The sequence below is a fragment of the Mus musculus genome, chromosome 5 (genome assembly GCF_000001635.26).
Source record: "Mus musculus strain C57BL/6J chromosome 5, GRCm38.p6 C57BL/6J".
NCBI lineage: Eukaryota > Metazoa > Chordata > Mammalia > Rodentia > Muridae > Mus > Mus musculus.
Window position 1 is genome coordinate 11,126,654 of NC_000071.6, and position 23,753 is coordinate 11,150,406.

Here is a 23,753-nt window from a genome sequence, read left to right on the forward strand (position 1 = left end):
GGATGGCCTTGCTGAAAGCAGTGGGAGGTGAGGCCCTTGGTTGTGGAGAGTTTTGATGCCCTAGTGTAGAGGGCAGTAGGGAAGGAAAGGGTGAGTGGGTTGAAGCAGCACCCTCATCCAGGTGAAGGGGAGGAGGAGAGGGAAGATATGGCTTGAGGGATTGGTGGAGGGGTAACCAGGAAGTGGTATATCATGTGAGATGTAATCGAATGGAATAACTAATAAATACATTTAAAAAAAACACACACACACACATATGCAACGCATTTCATTTTACAAATGAAGACTCAGGAGCCAGCTCAAAGAGTCAGGAAAAGCACCCAGCTGACCTTCCTGCCCTGCTGACCTCTAAGAAGGAATGCATTTTTTATCTCTCTCCACACTGTCTTAAATATCCTTGAACTTAAAGACCTTCCTTTGGTTTAGTTGTTTTCATTCCCACTCAACTGGTTAATTCTTCTGCCTCTTGACCTGGAGTTGGCTTTATTTTATCTTGCAATAAAGGTCTGTGCTACACCTGAGCCAGACAAGAAGGTACAGTAAACAGACAGCTCTTGAGTTAAAAGTCTGTGGTAGGGATGAGCTACACTATAAAAAGGGTTTTTATTTGTTTGGGGTTTTTTGTTTGTTTGTTTGTTTTTGTTTTTGTTTTTGTTTTCAGAAAATAGTACAATCTTGGGGTTTAAAATGCAATCAAATATCCTGCAACAGAAGTCAGCGAAGTTCCCTCCTTTATAGAATAGAAATCAAGCCCTCTGACAAGTGTTCTGGTATTGAAACACATGAACATGTGCAGGGAGTCAAAGGCTGTAGACCATGACATCAGCAATCTCTTCTTGGAAACTCTATTGTCTCCTGGAGAGTTCTTGGCATCTCCTGTGATGTCACCAGTGTTGTAGCAACAAGCTCATATAGGATTCTCACTCAGTGTCTAGCCACTAGGTTGGTGAACATGTTTGCTCGACTCTGCAATCTTTTTGGGAGAGCCAGTGTGGATGGGAGAGAGACCAGAGAGAGGAGGAAGGGTGCTGGCCTTCCATCTGAGAGTAATGAAGGACGAAGGAGGTGGACTTGGAGAATGTGGAGTAAGTCCTGGGAAGTGGATGTTGAGCTCCCTGGAAGGGGTGGCCTGAGATGGCCTTTCTAGTAATGGGGATCAGGAACTGGAGTCCCAGGGTAGCAAAGAATTTCCATAATTATCAAAATTCTTGAACATCAAGGATTTCAGAACATTACTTTCTCCATCCCCTAAGCAGGAGCTGGCAAGGCCAAAACTGTTGTGCTAAGAACTCTTAAGTATTTACATTCACTGAGTACTGTGTGTATTACATGGCGACACAATGAGGCCATCAGGAGTCACAGAGTGTCTAACCTATGCCCTTTTAGGGAAGGGCATGACTGTATTTCACTCTCAGGGCTCTTTAACTTCAGTGGCTATTTGGGAGTAGTATAATAGAGAGAATTGTGTTCCAGCCCATGACCTCATGTTCTCAGAATGACTCTGACATCCTGTCCATGACAGTTCCCACTTTACCTTTCTTAATCACCAGTTGTGAGTGGCAGGCATTTCTACACTGTAACCACAGACCTGTCAGAGTGGAGACACCCAGACAGAGAAGGGATCCTATTGCTACTTCTTGGGTGTTTGGTGTTTCAGTAGGGGCAATTGATAGTATTTTGACCATGTTCTCTCACTGCGTGACTTTTGAAGCCCAAGTCCTGGGCCTAGCATAACTGGGTAGGAGATCTGAGCATCTCCAAGCACTAAAGTACTTGAGAATTGTGATTTTACCATCTGACTTGTGAAACCACGGGACTGATGGCTCTGAAGCCAAATTACACTCTGTTCAGTTGATAATCATCCTGAGAAAGCTGTCTCTCTGGTAATGATAAGCTTGTTTAGGGAGACATCTCTCTGGTAATAATAAGCTTGTTTAGGGAGACATCTCTCTGGTAATAATAAGCTTGTTTAGGGAGACATCTCTCTGGTAATAATAAGCATGTTTAGGGAGACAGAGGAAACACCTGGCTGTTTACATCTCCTGGTCTCTCTAGAGTACTGGTAGAACTGAGACCCACTGTGGAGGCATCTCAAGCCCAGAACAAACTCTTTCTGGTGTCAATAGTTTCCAGGCATTGTCTCTCTTTTGGTGGTCTGCCTACACTCTTTGAATTCTCACATGAAAGTATTTTTGTATTCTTCTACCTAAAGGGGCTCGAAGACACACATCATCCACTGCACCTGACCTAAGTAAGAAGGAGTTCAAAAAGGAAAAAGAGAGGCTGACCACAGAGCTGCACCTCCTCATCCAGCTGAGAAATGAGCAGAGAGATCACCTGATCGATTTCAAAGAGAGTTCCAATTACAATAGGTATGCACTGCTCCAAACCCTGTGGTGTCAGTCTGGGGTCTTCAATGTCAGATTCATCATATCCTTTATAGGAGGTGGGTTCTATGAAGCTGTACCACCAGATCGTCCCTATGCCCAACCTCATGTCCATGAATGCTTCATAGCAGAGAGGCAGAACCTGAAGCTTGGTCAGGAGGGAGATAAGAAATGGACTCTTCTGTTTCCTCCAGTAGAAAAGAAGGACTTGTATTCTGAATGAAGAATTCAGGGATAGAGGCAGTGGAGAGTGAGTTCCCAGCATGCATTTGGAAAGCACTTGACAGGATGTGGCTTTGTAAGGTTCTAGGTGATTTGAGTGTATGCTGAGTGTTTATACTTGCCTGGCAGGTGCCTGAGTGCTTAGAAGCTCCTCGTAGTATCTAGAGGGGCCTGTTCCCACATTTTCCTTCTCAGTGTATATCTAGAAGGCCTGAGGCTCATTCCTGTTCCTCTTTGTTGCCTTATACTGCAAGACAGTAATGCTGCATACATTTCTTTTGCATCGCATTGTGCTCTCTGTTTCTGTCTGTGTCTCTCATTCTGTTTCCTTTTCTCCTGTGTGTGTGTGTGTGTGTGTGTGTGTGTGTGTGTGTGTGTGTGTTCAAGTGTGTGAGTGTGTTCAAGTGTGTGAGACTGTGTGTGTGCACATGTACCTACATGTGCATGATTTTTGTAAGTTTAATTTTCCCCCCAAACTTGGGAACCTATGGGGTCTGTGTTTTGGTGTGGGGATTCATCTTCACAACAATTTCAAGGTGATGTTAGTGCTAAAGTCTCAGAGCTCCCACTTTATTTAACAGTGTTCTTTGCCTATGTGGTCACAGTTTTCCATGCACTTGTATCCCTTGGGCATGTTATAAAGCTGTGCTGATGTCTGATCACAACTCCAGGATTATGTGTAAGGTCTGTTTCTATGGTATAAGTTATTCAGGATTTACCACCCCAGTTGTGAAAACAGGAAAAATGTAATCACAGGTTTCTGGTGGGCAAAGACCTGGGCCTAGGCTCTTGAGAGCATAGCTGGTTAGACTGCTACATCCAACCCTACTGCATGAACACAGGGAGCCAGGAAACCCTCCATCTTGATGCTTAGCTTCTGCTGTCCTGGACCAGGATAACAAATTTTCAAAGCTGAAGATCATCCCAGTATATAGAATCCAGAATGGGCTTTCCATGGCTGGGGTAGTCCAGCACTCAGCCTGAGAAATGTGTTCCTAAACGCCAACGTTCATGGAGTTCTGTCTTCCTAGGACCAAGCCCACCCAGAAGAAAAATCCATTCTATGAACAACTGAGATCAACGAAGAACCAGGTCCTGTCTTCTGTGCATAAGTTAGAGATGGGGATAATTGAGGCCCAAGAGAATATCCAGGAGCTCAATAAGTGGATAGACTACTTTACGTAAGTACCAGTTAGCAAGTCAACAGTGGAATGGCAATTTCTGCATTCCTTGGTTTCTGGACTGGAGAGTCCGCAGTTCTGCTTCTGCCCGTTCTGCCTTTAGCCATCAGTGTGCCTTGGGATAATAGACTCAGTTTTCATAAATCCGTAAGACACTGTTACCCCTCCCAGCATTGTCCAGGCATCCTTAAAAGCCTCAGTAGAAGAGTGATTGTGCATAGTTATTATGCATTACTGAGAGTCTGGTTATCAGGCAGTGTTTTAGAGAGCTGAGTGTGATATAACACAAGGATAGATGCCCTCCCTTTCGTTCTGCTGATCTACTCTGACGGTATTTGCACCCTACTAATTGATGTTGCCTTAATGCATTGGGCGGTCAATGATCGATGGAGATCCCTCTTTCTTTTGGAGAGACATGGACCCTTATTGGTGTTCCAACTGCAGCAATGATTTCTTCTTCTCTGAAATGGCTGTTTGCTGCTTGTGCAGCTGTCATTGATTTATTGAGATGGATTGTATTATGTCTTCATGGGAGCCTGGGTCCTGGTGGGATTATTGAGCCTATACATAAGAATGAGTGGAGGAGGCTGCAGGATCTTACTATGCAGAGGTTTTTTCCAGAAACCTACATAGCCAGCTCTTGATGGAGAAGAATCTTAAGATGTCCATCACACAGAACAAGAAGAACAAGGAAGTAGAGATTGATTGGGCTCTCATTGAGAAATATTTGGTTGACTTGAACCTGAATGGACAAACAGGAGCAGACCAGCAACCATGAGACCCAACAACTTCAGGTAGGGACAAGCAGCTCACTCAAGCTAATACTGTCTGACACCATTTGCCCCATTGGATTCATCTTTGCTTTCCCCTACCACCTTTCTAATCCACACTCCCAAACAGTCACCCACCTCTTGGCATGTAGTTGTTCATTGCCCTTTTTATACACACATATTATGGGAAGTTAGTCTCTTGTGAGAAACTAAATCATTGGCAAGTGGACCTTGCTGCTTTGCTTTAATCTGAAGTCTAGAAAGGGTGACAGATGAATAACATGCCACATTTCTGCATGTGTTCATGATAAGTGGGATGGTATGCAGAGCATTGAGCAGCATCTAGGTCCTGGGACAGAGGTCATGCAAGGGTCATGTGACTTGAGGTGGGAAGAACCTTCCAGGGTTAAAATCAAAATGCAAATATCAAATGAATGCTTCTCATGGTCATTAATCTAGTGGGCAGGTGGGCTTCTCCTTTCTTCTTGCAATCCAATGAGGTCTCTTCCTATTGTCCAATTCTTGGTTTGCAAGCATAGAAGTCTGAGTGACAGCTTGCCAGTCCATGTGTTTGTGAGTGTTGTTTGACATTTTGCCCTACATGTATATAACAGCAATGGTTTCAGTTAATAGATCATTGTTAACTGTCCTGTTGAGGTAGTGGGAGACAGCAGTCTGACAGATGACATTTAGGTCTCCACCAAGCCTGTGTCTTAAGAACTGCCTTCCTCTCCTAGGACTCAGCGACTCCAGCAAGAGCTGAAATGTCCACATCCCAGGAAGAGAGCCTCCTGCAGAATGAGTTTCCACCTCAGGAGCCCCCTGCTGAACTCCATCCCCAACATCCACAGTCTACCTTGAATGAATCTTATTACACTCAGTACATTTACACGGTGTGAATGGGAGGAAGCCAGTGAGCCAGCTGATTCAGGGTGTTGTTCCCTTTCCTGTTCTGGCAACACCTCTTGAGAAACAACTGAGGTGACTGCTCCTCCAACAGCAGTCCAAGAGGAGATACAGGCTGTAGGTCTGTACTCCTTAATATGCAGAGAAAGGGTGCTGATGGACAATCATTTTCTGTTCAAGTTTTGGTTAAAGTTTTGCTCTTTATTGTTTTATTTAGTTTTTAGGTTTTGCTGAAGTTATATGTTCTTATTTGGTTTTCATGGTTGAATTTTTCTTTTCATCTCTTTTTAGTATTGTACTTTTAAAGCCTGTTTATTAAACATTGTATTTCTAGTAAATAAAAATTGATTTACAACTCTTGACTCTAAGACCATCTTCCTTATTCAGGTTTCCTCTCCACTCCTGTAAACCTAGATCCCACAGCCAGAGATGGATTTCTGTAAGTGTCAGGCAGCCTAGGCTACAGAGTGAAGTAAATGTCACCAAGGGGTATACAAGAAGATGGTCTCTTGTGGATAATGTGGCTTACCCCATGGAAACACACTTTATGATGCAATCATTTCCATACTGTATCCATGCTGCTATGTATTCTCCTACACCTAAATTATAGCACTCTATAAAGCACATTCTTGACTGACACTGTGGACCAGATTTTGATTAATATACAATCATTGCTCTAATGCTGCTGAGGAAATAAAAACATTCCCAAAGGAATAGGAAATAAATCAGGAAGGCCAGAGCCATGTACCTCAGTTTTGCCTGCAATACAGCATCAGTGACAACCACACAATAGAGATAATGCCTTTCTAAGTCAGGCTTTGAAATGTCATTTGGTAGATGATGTTGTTCTTGAACACACATTTCCTGTGGTTTTTTGGTTTGATTGTTTTTTGTGCTGTTTAGAGATATTGTTATTTATGTGAATGTTTGTTTTTCCTACTGTATGTCTGCAGCACTTCCTGAGTGTAGTAAACTCAGAGGCCAGAAAAAGGAATAATAACCCCTGTTTTACATGACTGTTAGGACCCATGTGGGTCTTTTGAGAGAGCAGTAGATTCCCTAACCTGTGAGGCATCCCCACACCTTCTGCAGGTACCAATTCTCCTTCTAGTGCATGTGCTATATTAGGTTGACTGGATCACCTCCAAGTAAGTGGAGAAATCTCAGGAGATGTGTAGGTGCAGGTGCTTGAGCTGTGCATGCTCATTCTCCTAGGCTGCCTGGCATGTATGCAGGGCTCTGGTGTTACCACTGCTCACTGTGTACTCAGGATCATACCCCAGCATCCCTTATTTTCAATTTTAGAGCAGATCTTTCACCTCTAATCTAGGATGACCATGTAGATTACGCATATCCTTAAAATTTAGAATTGAGTCTGGCCTCCTGTAGGCTGTGTTGGGCTGATGAAACCTTCCTAGTAAGAACAAAAGTATCAATATGAGCAATGTGGGGAGGAAGCTCAAGAGCAGCCACCGTGAATGGAGCCTGCAGCTGTGGCCACATGTTTCTGGTAGAGAGCATGTCCGTGCAAGTGGGGAACCTAGGAGACACAGGTGCAGCTGACTTTTTCCCATAGCATATCTGGGAGTATATTGAGGAAGAGCTTCTTCCAGATGACTGCTGTCCAATTAATGGAATAGAAATAATTGAGACTGGAGATTAGTCAGAGCATTATAGTGTGGAGGAAGTAATCTACAAATAGTTTTGACACACCAGAACATTTAAAATCTCAGCAGAGTATCAGGATAGTCTTTGGCTACTCTCTGCTTTAGGTCTTCTAATTTTCAAGAAGTGACAGAAGTTCATCAGCAGTGTGGAAGCTAAAAGGGGGCCCTGGTGAAGAGAGAGAGGAAAGACCCAAAGCCCAACCAGAGTCCCATCTATGCTCTGGTCAGGTGGACATGGGAGGGCTGCCAGACTCTTTCCACTCAGCCCCAGGTGGCCATCCAAGCCTCTGACTAACTCTTTGTTGGGTGGTCAATGGGCAGCCCAACGTGGGAGCCCTGGGGCTACTCTCAAAAGCCCTGGGGTTATGGGAGAGAGGGATGAGGAAAGAGAGGTTCCCAGTCTATTGAGAGTGAGTGTAGCCTTGATGAACAGAGACAATCTATGATTTTAGAGCTTTATTATAGAAAGGCATGGGAAAGATAGAAGGGAGAGAGAGAGAGCAACAGAGAGAGACGGGGGAAGGCTAGAGAGAAAGAGAGAGTAAGAAGGAGAGAGTGAGATGAGAGGAGACAGGGGAGGAGAAGACAGGAGAGAGGGTGAGAGCAAGAAGTAAGAGAGAGACAAGTAAGAGAGCGAGGTGGAGCCAAGCAGCCACCCTTATATTCATTCTGTACTGTTGCTAGGTAACTGGGGAGGAGTTTAGACTGAAGGTAAGAAGCTTGGAAAATTGCCTACTTTACTTCTAGCCATGCTTCCCATGTGGGTGCTGTGGGGGGTGGTAACTTAGGCAGGAGCCAGAGTTCCAGGAGCAAGCTGGCATGTCTACCATATCATGTAGGTGAATTATTACCCTTCTGGGGTTCAGACCACAGCTCAACTAGAGACCAGCCTGTCTGTGCATAGCCCAATGCCCCACTCAGCAGTACACTAGAACTGAGGTGAGACCAGTGAGAGAAAATTTAGACTACACTAGCATGTTACTATTGTATTTGTGGGGACTCCTTGAATACCTTAGAACCCTGAGGGGCCTGGGTCTTTCTAAGTCCACTCATGTATGGTGGTGTGTTTGGTAAATCCTACCAGATGCATACATTAACCTGGATTTTTATTTACTTTCACATGTGACATGAGTCAATAATCTATGTCAGCCTTTAACAGAATAAACAGTCCTTAATGTACAGTGTAGACTGAGTCTCCTTATTTTCTCTCCCAGACAGCTAAACATTCCCAGTCTTGAAATCATTTTGGAAGCCATTCTCATGAACCAGTCATGAGATGGCCACATTGTAGGTTGAGTGTCTTCATCCTGCCTGCCCTGTAATTGATGCAGAAGATGAGTTGGGTTCCAGCCCTGGGATGTAATACAGTTGTAGAGTATTTGCCAGCATTCACAATGTAGTAGGTTCATCTCTAGTCTGGGGGCTATAGCAGAAGAAAAATAAAATAACGAGCAGTATTGCATTTGAGTTGTAACCTACAATGAAAAGAAAGTCTCTAGAGGGGCTGCAAGTCACTCTAACCTCCAATCTACCCACCCCCAGCTTCCTCCAGGGATTCCATTTGTACTGTTTTTTTGTTAATTTACACATTATTCTAAGGTTGCAAAGAATGTTCACAATTTCAATAAACGACACACACACACACACACATACACTCACAAACACAAACATCACATAGAATATAAATATAGATTAAACTCATGAAATGTTTTGGTTGAGATGATCAGCTAATGAGATGCATCAACTGGTATTCATCCTTGGTATCAATCCTAGAAATACGGGTTCCTTCTTAGCAAATAAAAGAGTAGAAGGAACAGATCTACCACAAGTTCTTTCTACCTGTCTGTCACTTTGTCTCTCTGTCTCTGTCTGTCTGTGTCTCTCTCTCTTTCTCTCTTCCTCTCTCTCTCTCTCTCTCTCTCTCTCTCTCTCTCTCTCTCTCTTTCTCTGTGTGTGTGTATGTTTGTGTGTGTGTTTGTGTGTGTGTGTGTGTGCATTCATGAACACATTATAATATTTTCCAATATGACTGGAAAGACCGAAGTGAAAAATATAGTAGAGGTGTGTACTGACTTTGGTTAATGTGTCATGGCACCTTGCAGGTAACACTGACAATGTGGGCTAATTCAATACACCCTTAAACCTGGCTATGCAGGGTTTGCAGTGAGGCTGTCATGTGCATCACCCACCACAGAGATCAGCAAGAGCTTTGTTTATTACATGCTTCAGTTCCCAAGCTGAGGCAAAGTCTCATCTCATTGAGAGTTTGGTAGGACTGGATGGCAGGAAATAAAACAGAAATCAAATCAATCAATGAGAAACAAAGAGGATATTTAAAAAAGTCAAGGAATCCAAGAGCTGGCTCTTTGAGAAAATCAACAAGATAGACAACCCCTTTCCCAAATGAACTAAAAGGGAAAGAGACAATACCCAAATTACCAAAATCAGAAATGAAAAGAGGGACATATAACAATGAACACTGAGGAACTTCAAAAAATCATTAGGTCTGGCTTCAAAAGCCTATACTCTAAAATACTGAAAAGAAATCAATATGAAATTGTTGAAATTCTAGATAGACACCAATTACCAACGGTTAATCTAGATCTAGAAAAGTAACTAAATGATTCTATATTCCCTAAGAGAAAAGAAAAAGTCATCAAAAGTCATTCACTGCCCCCCCCCAAAAAAAAAAAACAAAGCCAGGGCCACATGCTTTTAGTGCAGAATTCTCCAAGACTTTTAATGAAGACCTAATACCAATAGTCCTCTAAATACTCAACTAAATAGAAACAGAATGATCATGGTCAAACTCCTTCTCTGAGGCCACAAGCAACCTGGTAATTAAATCACACAAACACACAACATGGAAAGGGAATCAGAGAAGAAGTTCCATCATGAACATTCAAATATCACACACAGAATCCAAGAACACATCAAAGACACCATCTAGGATGTTCAAGTAGGCTTCATTTCAGGGATTCAGGTGTTGATAGATAGCAAAGCCCATCAACTCAATCCACCAACATAGAAAAAAATAAATAAAATAAAAATAAGTAAAAAAAATTATCATCTTTTGGATGCTGAAAAACCCTACACAACTTCTTGTTAAAAGTCCTCCAGAATAGAAGGATACAAGATACATCCTAAACATAATAAAAGCAATAAATAACCCAAAATGTACTGCATTCTTCACAGAGTGCTCCAACAGAACATAGCTATGGGCTCTCTTCTGCCCCAGCACATAAAGCCAGCTCAAACAGTGCTGCAGACACACGTGATCCTTGGACTCCTGGGCAATCCTAATTGCCTCCTGCAGGGCGAGCTCTGCCTGTTGATAGTGACAGAAGAGGCAGTGCAGGGCAGCCAGGTTGAGAACAGCATATCTCAGGCTCCCGCCATAACCTTCTTCCTCATTACTTTTTCCCTCTGCACCACTGAGAATCAGGTGGTCAAAATAATGCAGGAGGCTGTGCGTTGAGCTGAAAAAGTTTTGAACAAGGAGGTTTTGCTGGGAAAACGGCCAACAGACTGATGGATGCCCTAAAGGACTCTGACCTCCTGCACTGGAAACACAGCTTGTCGGAACTTATCGATATCCGCATTGCACAGAAAACGGCCATCTGGAGGCTGTAAGGCCGCAGCACCATGGCACTGCATCAAGCCCAGATGTTGCTGAGCATGAACAGCCTGGAGTTGCTGAATGCGGGCGTGCATCAGAACAATACTGAGTCCTTTGCCTTCGCTCTCTGCCATCTTGCAGAGTTCCATGCAAAACAGAGCTGTTTCGTGGCTGCTGGTGAAGTATTAAAGCACTTGAAAGACCGATTTCCACCCAACAGTCAGCACGCCCAGAAATGGATGCTGTGGGATCAAAAAATACAGTTTGACAGAGCACTGAATGAAGGCAAATTCATTGGGCTGATTCACTTGTTACAGGAATCACAGTGCTTAATGGCATAGAAGGTGTATACAGGAAAGCAGTCGTACTGCAAGCTCAGAACCAAATGACAGAGGCACACAAGCTTCTGCAGAAGTTGCTGACGTACTGTCAGAAGTTAAAGAATATAGAAATAGTCATCAGCGTCCTCGTGTCAGTGACAGAGCTGTACTGGCGCTCTTTCGTCCCCGACTATCACCATGCCTGGGCTCCTGGAAGCTCTGGCCCTCTCCAAAGAATACCGATTACAGTCCTTGGCCTTCGAAACTGTGCTCAACTTGGCTTATGCCCAGCTCATCCTTAGAATCCCGGAACAGGCCTTAACCCTTCTTCACATGGCTATCAAGCCCATCCTAGCTGACGGGGCTATCCTGGACAAAGGTCGTGCATGTTCTTAGTGTCCAAGTGCCAAGAGGTTTCGGCAGCGTCCTATGACCCAGTGAAGAAAGCGGAAGGTCTGGAAGCGGCCATTCAGAAACTCAGTGAAGCCAAGAACTACTTTGCACAAGTCGACTGCAGAGCGCGCATCAGGGATGCTGCTTAATTCCAGGCCAGGCTGTACCACGCTCTTGCCAAGACCCAGGAGAGGAACCATTGTGCCATGATCTTCCAGCAGCTGCACCAGGAGTTGCCCGCCCATGGGGTGCCCTTGATTAACCATCTCTAGACAGGACTCTCTGTTTGATGTTGTATATTTAGGGACTGGGTCATTACATGCTATCTTGTCAATAAACTGTTCTGATAAAAAAATAATAAAAAATGTTTAAAATTTAAAAAAGCAATAAATAACAAACCAATAGACAGCATTAAATTAATAAGCAATAGGACACCTAAAGGGGATCAGGGGGATGCAAATGGGAAAGAAGAAGTGAAAGGACAGCTATTTGCACATGATATGATAGTATATGTAAGTGATGCCAGAGGGTCTACTCTGCTGGTGTCTTCGTAACCACTGCAAATTTCTAAGCTCCTGCTATGCAGTATCAATTGTTCCAGTATCCCCCTCTACTCTTGACTGTAAAAGCAGAGCCAAGTGGCTGAGGCTGCCAAGTTCTGCTTCTTGCTGGGGCTGGAAAATGCCCCCTTGTTCTATTACATCATCACCAAATCTCCATTTTTAATGATTTTACTCACTGCCTAAGCTTGGTGGTCCTGGAACTTGCTCTGTCTACTGACCTTGAACTCAGAGATCTTCAGGGCTCTGTCTTCTGAATGCTGAGATGAATGGCATGGTCTACCATGCCCGGCTCTAAGCTTTTCTCTACCTGCAACTCTCTCTGTTCTAGATTGGCCTTGAATTTGGAGATCTCCTTAAGCTTCTCATGGCCATGGTTCTTCAAGATATAAATCAAAAGCCAGTGCATTCAGCCTCAATTTCTGGATAACAAGAGGACCCTCCATTTCCGGATAGTAGTTCATTCCACATTAAAAGTACAAATAAAAGTACAAATAAAAACTATAACCAGGTAATACTGCTGAATATCACATAACTATTGCTAGTTTACATGCAATAACAATGAGATTAGCTAGTTGGAATCTTGCCCTGAGATCATCACTCCCTTAAGCTGCTTATCTCCTTCCACACAGGATCCAGCTCCATTTCACTTCTTAGTGCTCCTTTAAGTCTTGCCCCTCATATTTTGTATTTTTCCTTTATGAGCTTGGTAAACTTCATCAAACACTTTCATGAGAGTGAACCAGAGAACAAAGTCTATGCTGGGCTCTTGTTAGACTTCAGTTGTCATGCAATTTTTCTGACTCTCTTCATGCTAGACTGTGCCGCCTCAGTCTCTTCAGATAATAGCAAAAGCAGCCAGATTCTTCACCAAAATACCATTTAAACAGGTTCTAGGCCACATACTGATATCTTCCTACTATAAAACCTTTTGCATCACTTTAAGTCACCCTCAGTACCAATTTCTTCCATATTTCTTGTAGGATGGGCCAAAGGCACCCTTAAAGCATTGCACCACTTTCTAAATCAAAAGTTTCCAAATCCACATTCCTCCAAACAAACACATGGTCAGGCCTATTATGTCAATATCTCACTCCTGTTGGCAAAGTCTGACTCAGGGTTTCTATTGTTCTACAGAGACAGCATGACCAAAGCAACTTTAAAAAAAAAACAATTGTGAATTGGGGCTGGCTTATTGGTTCATAGGTCTAGATAGCCATAGCATTTGAAGAGGTAAGAATGTATATCCTCTCCTGAATTCAAACAGGAGAAGCTTTTGTTATTGGTAGCCAGGAGAAGGGTCTCAATTCCCACCCCCACAGTAACACATTTTTTTCAGCAAAGCCAAATCTACTTCAGCATGGCCTCACCTCTTAGTAGTGATATTCTCTGAGACAAGCATATTGAAACAACCATCCCACTGTCTCAGTTAGGCTTTTGCTGCTGTGAACAGACACCATGACCAAGGCAAATCTTATAAATGACAATGTGTAATTGGAGCTACTTACTGCTTCAGAAGTACAGTCCTGCAGTAGATGGAATCAAATGCAGACCTATAAATAAACACTGTGCAGAGATTGAAAGAACTTGATACACTCACTAAATGCTAAATTGTATGTCTCCATCAAATCTTTCTCTTCAAGGCTCAAAGAACTTTGTTGAAGAGCAAAAGACATATTGCATGATCCGGTGGAAATTGAGTACCTCAAGAAATAATGTCTTTGCCTGGTGTGGTGGTGCACGCCTTTAATCCCAGCACTCGGGAGGCAGAGAAAGGCAGGTTTCTGAGCTGGAGGTCAGCCTGGTCTACAAAGTGAGTTCCAGGACAGCCAGGGCTATACAGAGAAACCCTGTCTCAGAAAAACAAACAAATAAACAAACTAACAAAAAACCCAACAACAACAAAAGAACAAAGAAAACTTTGAGGCAGGCAGATTTCTGAGTTCAAGTCCAGCCTGGTCTACAGAGTGAGTTCCAGGATATCCAGGAATGTACAAAGTAACCATGTCTTGAAAAATTAAAAATAAATAAAAGAAAAAGAAAAAGAAAAATTAAGAAAAGAAAACTTTAACTTGTTTGCCAGCTGAGAATAAAAAAGTAGCTGTCTTGTGGTTTGCTAAATATACACTTGAATTCTGGGTCCTCATTTTAAAAGATGAAGAGCTACTTTCTGGTAAAGATGCTGTTCTTGGTTCAACTATGAATGACATTGTTTTGTACAGAAACTTGCACATCCTTGAAACTCAGTGTGACCATGTAGTAATAACTGGCCAAATCAGAGCAAGCAGAACTCTAAGCCTGTAGCCAAATAGATTTAACTTTATATGCTTGTTTCATAGAAGGGAGCTCATAAAAGAGAGCTTTTGCAAGTAAACTACAGGAACCTCCATTTGTATTAAGCTTAATTTGAAAGTCATTGGAGAACTCAAAAATTTCAGAGTAAGATCACTTGATTACATTAGTAAGAACACTTGAAAGAATGACAGTGCAATTCAAAGATAAGGAACTAGAATTTAAAGGACCTAATTAATAAAGCAGCATGTAGAACTTACGTACAATATGACTGTATAGATTTATAATAGTTATGTATATATATGATATCGATTAGATATTGATACATATATTTAGAAATATACATATAATGAGGATTTATGAACCAACTGGAAGTATACATACAACTATTATTGGAATGTGTACATTTTAAGAAGAATGTTAGATTCAAATTAAATTTGGGGTACAGGTCTAAACAGACAGGTATTTTTAGAGAGATTTCAAATGGCTGAGAAACAGTTAAATGTTCAACATCTTTAACTATCATGAAAATGCAAATCAAAATGGAAAAGATTCCATATTATACCTGCCAGAATGGCAAAGATAAACAGCCCAAATGACTGCTCATGTTGGCAAGGATGTAGAGCAAGGCAAAGAACTTCACCAGTGGTGGTGGGACTGCAAACTTGTACATCCACTGTCAATCAATTTGGTCATTCCACAGAAAATCATTGAAAATTGATATCGGTCATGAAACAGCTATACCACTTTTGGTCACATACCCCAATGATACCCTATCCTGCCACCAGAACATTTTTTTTTAAATTATGTTCATAGCTTTATTCATAATACTCAGAAACTGGAAATAATCTAGATATCCCTGAACTGAAAATGGATGAAGAAATTGTGATACATTTACATAATGGATTATTTCACAGGTATTAGAGAAAACTGACATCAAGAAATTTACAGGCAAATGGGTTGAAATAGGAAAAATATCATCCTGAGTAAGGAAACAAAGACACATAAATACAAACATATGTACTCACTTACAATTGCAAATTAGCTATTAAATGAAGGATATTCACTTATGTCTAGGGAGAAGAATTACAATAGATTGAGTGATTGAACTCAGGGCAGGTAGTGATGGGTAAAGGAGGGTTAAGGTGTGGAGGAAAGGATGGAGGCAGAGAGTAGTGGGAGAGATGAGTGAAATGTGTAAGCATTTAGGAGCAATGTGGAAACTTCAAGGAGTGGAAACTTCCTGGAACCTGTGAAGGTAACCCTAGCAAGTACTCCTAGTAATAGAGGATGCCTGAACTGGTCATCTTCTGTGACCAGGTTAGGCTCTGGATGGTGAGAATAGGACACCAACCCAGACACAAAATCTATCAACCTGTCCTACCTGCAAGAAGCACTTGGGTAGTGGTGGCTCAGAGCTTGTGGGAGTGGCCAACCAATGACTGGTCTAACTTGAGGGAATTGTTTCTTTTTGAAATTAAAAAAAAAAGCAGTTTTGATATTCCAATATATTATGTTACCTCACTAAAAACCCAGAATTATAAAGGCCAATTGGACATAGATAGCATCTTAATACATGATGAGTCAAAGCCAACATTCTGATCTGTCTACAGCATCATTATTTTGAGAGATGAAATATTTCATTATTTACTCCAACCAATTTAACAGAAAATGCAGAGCAGTGTACACGATATTCTTTTTTAAACATATATTTTCAATAAAAGCTAGAATGGTACATGAATATAATACACTGTAGGTGTTATATTTTGACTATACATCTGGACAAGGGAATTATCACATACATATAGAAAACATTTTTCTGTAAAGCTGTATTTAGAATACAGTATGTTGTCCATGTTGTAGTATATGCACATCCATGTAGAAATCATTGCTGTATACAGTGGAGGGATACTAAAAATATTTGAGAATTGGATTCCCCCCCCCCATTTTATTGAAAATGTTTTTCTTCCAATATATTTTATGCCTATTACCCTTCTTCAGTTCTTCCCATGTCCTGCTCTTCTTCCTTTCAAACCGATTTAATTTTTTTTTTTCTTTCTGAAACACTGATGTATGAGATAGGTCAGAGTGTTGGCTTTTGCTCATGTTTTTAGTAGATTCTATCCATTCCTGATTGGTCTTTATGACTCTGAGTTTGTAGTGAGGCTACATATTATGTTGCTTAATGAAAAGGTAAAGTTAAGTGACTCAGGAGAAGGCTTGTGTCAAAAGGGGCATATGAAGTAGAAAGAAGCACACTAGGAACATATGGAAGATAGTAGCAAATCTAGATAAAGAAATACAACAATAATAAATAAAAGGAACCATGAAAAGGAGTGTAATCTTCTACAGTCATGATGTTAACAATGCGTGTGTTTACCTGATTCAAATAAAGGACTTGTTATGAGAAAAGTTGGCTATATTAAAAAATACTTCAAATCTTCAGTGTCTTGAAAACGTTTACATAGTAAAATCCAGTCTTCAGCATCATGCTATTGGGAAGTGACAGGAACTGGTGAAGCTAGGGAGATACAAGGAAACAATAACAAATGTAGCATTACAAGGCAAAGCACAGGTGAAAGTTCAAGTCTTGAAAGGAGGTCAGATGCAGGTAAGAGTCAAGATGTGACCTGTCATTCCTTTGAGATATCTCCTATTTTTTTTATGAACAGAAACCAAAAATTCTGACATTGAAGACCTCTTCCATTTAAGGTGTTATGCACAGAACTGTGCAAAGAAGTTAAGGCACTCCGAATAGGAATACCGAATTAAACAACATAACAATGAATAATTCCAAACAAGGAGACAAAGGGCAAAATTAGTGTTTTACTTAGCCTAATTTACACAACAGATTTGAAACCAAAGCCCCTTGAAAAGTCAGTTCTTCTGTGTGTCCTATACAATGTATTAGACATGAACACAATTATAGGCCCAAAGACTGAGTTCAAGTAATTTTGAGCCTCATAAAGAATGTGATAAGCATCACTGAAGACATGGACAATAGTCACTGGACCTCATAGCTTCCTCAGAGGCTGACTGTGCTATAATCTTAGTTGGTGACTTGCTGTTCAGGTAAAAAAAAAATGTTTTCTGTTCTAGTTCTGGAAATCTCTCAAGTTTCTTACATGATTTGGTGTTTTTTATAAACAATGTTATTCAAATGATCATTATATATCAATTATGAAATGAAACATAATCATATCTTAGAATAAATAAGATAATTAAAGGACCAGTGTCTTTTTATCACAAATTTCTATCATACTTCAAATGACAGTGCATGCCAGAAATGTAGTCCCTTCTCCAGTTTTAACTATCATACAAAATTACAAACTAGAGGAATACTTATTTGCTTGAATCTTTGCTTTTAGGGGTAGTAACCTAATCCCGATTTTAATTGATAATCATTACAGATGTCATATATGAGGTTCTTTAATAAGACTATCAGTTAAAATAGTGGATTTTACTTTAATCATTACCTTGAAGCTCATATATTTATGAGCTTTTATAAGTATGTGTCAATTTAAATATTTATGAATATATAATATTACATTTGAGTTATGATACATATAAAATCTTGACTAAATACATATCCTTATATTTCATGACGTGTTATTCAGGATTAACAAAACAATGAAATTCTGTTATTGATGGCAACATGGGTAGAGAGAGAACATTATGTTCTATGAAAAATCCTGAAATAGACGATCAGAGCCACATGACTGTGATCATATGAGTAATCTAAAATGATAAGAATAGAATGGTGGATACCAGGGAAAAGTGGAAGAGAGGGTGTCATGTCAGAAGTTGATTACTCTGTTTAAGTTGTAATTCGTGGCAAGAAATTTGGAATGCTGTTGCATAGTATGGTAACTGTGAATGATGTGTAAATGATGATAGTTTTTATATTTTGTAAATCTGTAAGAAAAAGTTTGAATGAAATCATATAACTAAAACGTAGGGTTTATAGAAAATAGGTACTCTCAAGTTTAAACATATCATACAATATGTTTACATTTCAAAACAGGGTTGTGACCAATTATATTAGCAATTTTATATTCCAGAAAATAATCTTAAATTAAAACCTAAAATAATTTGGTGTCCATATTTGTTTATCAAGTAGTAACTAAATATAAATATTATAAGGTTAATATATTAATACATTTATGACATCATATTTATCAAATTATTTGTGATTAATAACGCAAATGATGCAGTAAGTCATAAAGTTAACAGTTATGTAACTAACTGACAATTTTAAAAGGGGGAATTCAATTATAAATGTGAAAATTAGCTCTCCTGTGGAAATTAATAATGATGAATGTCCAAATTTATTTTAGTGCTACGTGGTATTTTCATTTGTCATGATTTAACATAGAGTCTGCTGTAGCTTCGATGGAAGTTACAAGAATAGAGGGACATACAATTGTAGAAGATTTAATCACTGACTGGGAGACATCCAACCCTAACTGATACATGTGGAACCCAACCCAACACTCAGGGAAGCCCCCAGAAGAGGTGATGGAAAGATTTTAGGAGGCAGAAGACAAATATGCCTGCTTTAAACTAACATCTTTTAGATCTATTCTAGAGGGCTGATCCCAGAATAAACTTGTTTGATATACTTAGTGCAGGCAGTAGCCATGTAAATTCGTGTTCTGCTTTGTGTTTGGCATGTTCCTTTCTTACACTCGCAGGACAGAGAGTTCCTGTGTTCATGAACTGATGTTGTGCTACCATACGTTCCTTGATTTTTCTTATCCTTTGGATCCTTTTTAACTTCTTTTCTTTATTTTAACTTCTAATGCTTCATCATCTCTTCTTTAACAGATATTGAAGTGTTAACATCAGATTATATTTTTAAAGTAGAATAATCATGCCAAGGTTGCATGAAATATGAGTGAAATGTGTGGTGAAGTGATTATTAGATGTGAAGTATTAAACAATACTCCATAAATAACAGGCAGTGAGTAAATAGTGGATTTTAAATTGTCTCATGGTTCAAATGTTGTAAGACATGATAAAGAACAAGAAAGTGAATTATTATACCCTGTTACTCTGTTTCAAATCTACTCTCTTTTGTAATTTCAAAGAAAGCATTTACTTAAAATCAATTTAAGAGCATAAATGCATGTCTAAGAACAAATTTGATAGACACTGTAATTTTTCAATCATCAGGAGAATCAAGTAACTTAATGGAAGGAAATCTTAATTTGCTTATGAATTACTGAGCTACAAACTCTTGCTGTGCTTTAACTTATGTGTGCTTGTCTCAGACTGCCTGGCCCACAATCACTGATTATCTCAAAAATAAATTCTAATAGGAAGATCTATGGACCCTGGGGCAAACCATTTTTATTTCCAAAGAGGATAGAAATGGAGCATGGTATTATGAATCCTAAAACAAAACAAGACAAAAGCCCAAGGCCTCTTTCACTGGCACTCGTGCACATGAAATACTGCTACCATGGGACTAAGGCAATTGCTTCCTTCTCTTCTCTGAAATGATTCAGCCAATAGCTTTCTGCTAATGTCTTTTACTTTACAGTTTAAAAACATCAACATGATAACAACCAGTTGTGCCAGCACCAATTGTTGAAAATGATGTCTTTCTTCCACTGGATGGTTTTAGCTCCCTTGTCGAAGATCAAGTGACCATAGGTGTGTGGGTTCATTTCTGGGTCTTCAATTCTATTCCATTGGTCTACTTGTCTGTCTCTATACCAGTACCATGCAGTTCTTATCACAATTGCTCTGTAGTAAAGCTTTAGTTCAGGCATGGTGATTCTACCAGAGGTTCTTTTATCCTTGAGAAGAGTTTTTGCTATCCTAGGTTTTTTGTTATTCGGATGAATTTGCAAATTGCTCCTTCTAATTCGTTGAAGAATTGAGTTGGAATTTTGATGGGGATTGCATTGAATCTGTAGATTGCTTTTGGCAAGATAGCCATTTTTACAATGTTGATCCTGCCAATCCATGAGCATGGGAGATCCTTCCATCTCCTGAGATCTTCTTTAATTTCTTTCTTCGGAGACTTGAAGTTTTCATCATACAGATCTTTCACTTCCTTAGTTAGAGTCACACCGAGATATTTTATATTATTTGTGACTATTGAGAAGGGTGTTGTTTCCCTAATTTCTTTCTCAGCCTATCTTGTGAGACTATGCCGGGGCCTAGCAAACACAGAAGTGGATGCTCACAGTCAGCTAATGGATGGATCACAGGGCTCCCAATGGAGGAGCTAGAGAAAGTACCCAAGGAGCTAAAGGGATCTGCAACCCTATAGATGGAACAACATTATGAACTAACCAGTACCCCGGAGCTCTTGACTCTAGCTGCATATGTATCAAAAGATGGCCTAGTCGGCCATCACTGGAAAGAGAGGCCCATTGGACACGCAAACTTTATATGCCCCAGTACAGGGGAGCGCCAGGGCCAAAAAGGGGGAGTGGGTGGTTAGGGGAGTGGGGTGGGTGGGTATGGGGGGCTTTTGGTATAGCATTGGAAATGTAAATGAGCTAAATACCTAATAAAAATTTAAAAAAAATAAATAAATGTTCCTGTGTCTAGCTTAAAAAAAATAAAATAAAATAAAAACATCAACATTAGAGTTGGTACCACTGACTTTTTAATAAATTCTTTTGCTTCAAAAACTAGCATTGCTCTGTAGAGAGAACAGACCAGATTCTACCTCAGCAGTTCTTATATTTCCCCAGCACCAAAGAGCCTGTTCATTTTCCATGAAAGTTATGTTTTATTACTACGATTTCATGCACATCATATCATGAGTTATATTTAAAGACTGACTAATTCAGCTTCAGATTTGACTATCCAGAGAAACAAAAGTAGTATTATTCCATATTATAGAATAAATTCAGATTTGTCTTAATTCTCTTACAATCTATTTTCTAAAACTTCAAATATTTTTGAGATTATAGTAACATTATTTTCCCCACTTCTAAGTCTACTATATACCTCTGTCTCAGCTATCTTCAAATTCATGATTTTTCTCTTTAATTATGTTTGTATATGTGTGTGAAAACATACAAATATAGCCTGATCTGCCTATGCAATAGTTTTGTATGTGTATATTCTTGAGTGGTTTATTTAGTAATGGATACCCTAAGCAAGGACAACACTAACAGACATGATAGCCTGGACTAGGGAAAGGTAATGAGCCTCAAGTCTAGGCAAAGGATTATAAACAAAAGTGGGATCAATGGTCTTCTCCAGGGAAGATCACACCTATTCTTAAATGCTTTAAAAATTGACTTACACCATGATCTGTTTGAGTGCTTAAAATTTTATAAAAGTGGCCTTTGTCACGGTGTCTCTTCATAGCAATAAAACCCTAACTAACACAGAAGTTGTTACCAGGGACTGAGGCATTGCTGTGATAGGCCTGGGAATTCTTTTGTTTGAGTTCAAGCTTTAAGTGGGGCTCAATGGGCAATACTAGTAAGAACAAGGGTGACAAGACAGCTAAAGGTTATTTGAAGCATGGGAGCTCGGCTTATGTGGTTTTAGACAAGAAGATTATTTTTATTGGACTAGAGAATGTTTTTGTTTTTTAATTTTTTATTTTTATTGCTTATTTTATTTATTTACATTTCAAAAGTTATTCCCCCTTCCCAGTTTCCCATTCACAACTCGCCATCCCCTCCTCCCTCCCCCTGCTTCCCCTATCCTGGATAATCAAGCCTCCACTGGACCAAGGACCTCCCCTCTCAGTGCAGCCAGAAAAGGCAATCATCTGCTACATACCCAGAAGGAGCTGTGGGCTTCCCCTGTTTACTCTTTGGTTTGGGATTTAGTCCCTGGGAGCTTTAGAGGGCCCTGTTGGTTAATATTGTTGTTCTTCCTATGAGGCCGCAATCCCCTTCAGCTTACAGTCCTTGCCTTAACTTCTCCATTGGAGTCCCTGCACTCAGTCCAATGTTTGGTTGTGTACATCAGCATCTGTAATGGTCAGGCTCTGGCAGAGACTCTTAGGGGACAGCTACACTGGGCTCCTGTAAGTAAGCACTTCTTAGCATCAGCAATAGTGTCTGAGTTTGATGTCAGCAGAGGGGATGTATCCCTAGGTAAGGCAGTCTCTTATGATATTTTGGCAAAGAATAAAACTGTTTTTTGTTTGTTTGTTGGTTTTTTGTATTTTGTTTTTTTGCATTTGTCCTAAAAGTCTGCCTAAGGCTAAATTGAAGAGTTTTGGATTAATGACATTGGCAGAGGAAACCTCAAAGAGTTGACTCTGTTGTCTGGTTATTAGTGTTAATTCTCATAGAGATTTATAAGAAAAAGTAGCAAGCTGAGTAAGGAAAAATACAAAATGTACACTATAATGGGAAAAGGAGCAACAGAAAGTGGAAATTTTCTGTTCTATGAGATAAAGACTAAAAAAAACCTTGATGTTAAAATGAAATAAAATGAGTGGTGACCTCATGGCAAGATGCCACCCAGCTAGGCTTCCAACTTGTCCAAAGAAATTCAATATAAATATAGGCCATGTTTTGGTGGTACACACCTCTAATCCCAGCACCCAGGAGACAGGGGTAAGTATATCTCTGTCTTTCAGGCTTGTCTGGTCTTTAGAGCACCCAAGTTTAGGCAGGGAAGGAATCCAACCACAATAGAGAGCTATAAAACAGAAGCTTGAACAACCAGCCACGTTCTAGTGCCAGCAAGGTATAGAAGTTGGCAGCTTCAGCCATGTGGCTCTGCCTTTAGAATAAAGGATAGAACAAAGGGGTTATGGAGTCTCCCTCAAAAGATAAGGAAAAGGTGCTGAGGCCATACATGTGTCAGAGATGTTCCCTACATTGATACCATTGTGTGAAGCTCTGAAAGTGAAGCCTAAATTGCATTGAAAACTCCAACATGTTGGAGATGACAGAACCACAGGATATCTGACAAGAAAACATGGAACAAGGAGTTGAAACAGCCAAAAAAAAAGAAGTACATTGCAGTCAATAAAGCTGAATGCCGTTGGAGATCTGAAGATCACTTTGACATTAGTTATGGACATGCAGAGTTGGGCGTTTGCCCAGCTGGTATTCTATCTCATTTGCTTCCAGTATATTCTCATTATGTTCCTGTTTTGGTTTTTTTTTTTTTTTTTTTTTTTGGAATGGTAATATGCCATTATATATCGAAGGTATGTGATGTGCTTTAAGATTCTAATTTTATAGGTGATTACAGTTAAGAGATAGCCATGAGTCTCAAAAGAAACTTTTCACAGGGTCAAAACTGTTAGCCTAGCAGGGCATGGTGGCGCACAACTTTAATCCCAGCACTTGGGAGGCAGAGGCAGGTGGATATCTGAGTTTGAGGCCAGCCTGTTCTACAGAGTGAGTTCCAGGACAGTCAGGGCTATACATAGAAACCCTGTCTCGAAAAACCAAAATAAACGAAAAACCTAAATAAATAAATAAATAAATAA

At 40.1% G+C, this 23,753-nt stretch overlaps 1 long non-coding RNA gene and 2 pseudogenes across 3 annotated transcripts in view; 2 read left to right on the forward strand and 1 right to left on the reverse strand.

The window, feature by feature from the left end:
• Window positions 1–868: 868 nt before the first annotated feature.
• On the forward strand, window positions 869–5,828 carry Gm8879 (annotated as a pseudogene).
• Window positions 5,829–7,997: 2,169 nt separating this feature from the next.
• Window positions 7,998–23,753, reverse strand: part of Gm32554 — a 42,876-nt gene continuing 27,120 nt past the window's right edge. Inside the window, exons 5-7 of one of the 3 annotated variants that reach the window (XR_003955844.1) lie at window positions 16,698–16,838; window positions 13,534–13,578; window positions 7,998–8,556 (exon numbers count right to left, since the gene is read on the reverse strand). This is a non-coding gene — a long non-coding RNA (predicted gene, 32554). Of the gene's footprint in view, window positions 8,557–13,533; window positions 13,579–16,312; window positions 16,605–16,697; window positions 16,839–23,753 lie in introns of those variants that run through there. The other 2 variants (XR_001784779.1, XR_001784778.1) reach the window with 2 other exon arrangements.
• Window positions 10,626–11,734, forward strand: Gm3360 (predicted gene 3360; annotated as a pseudogene).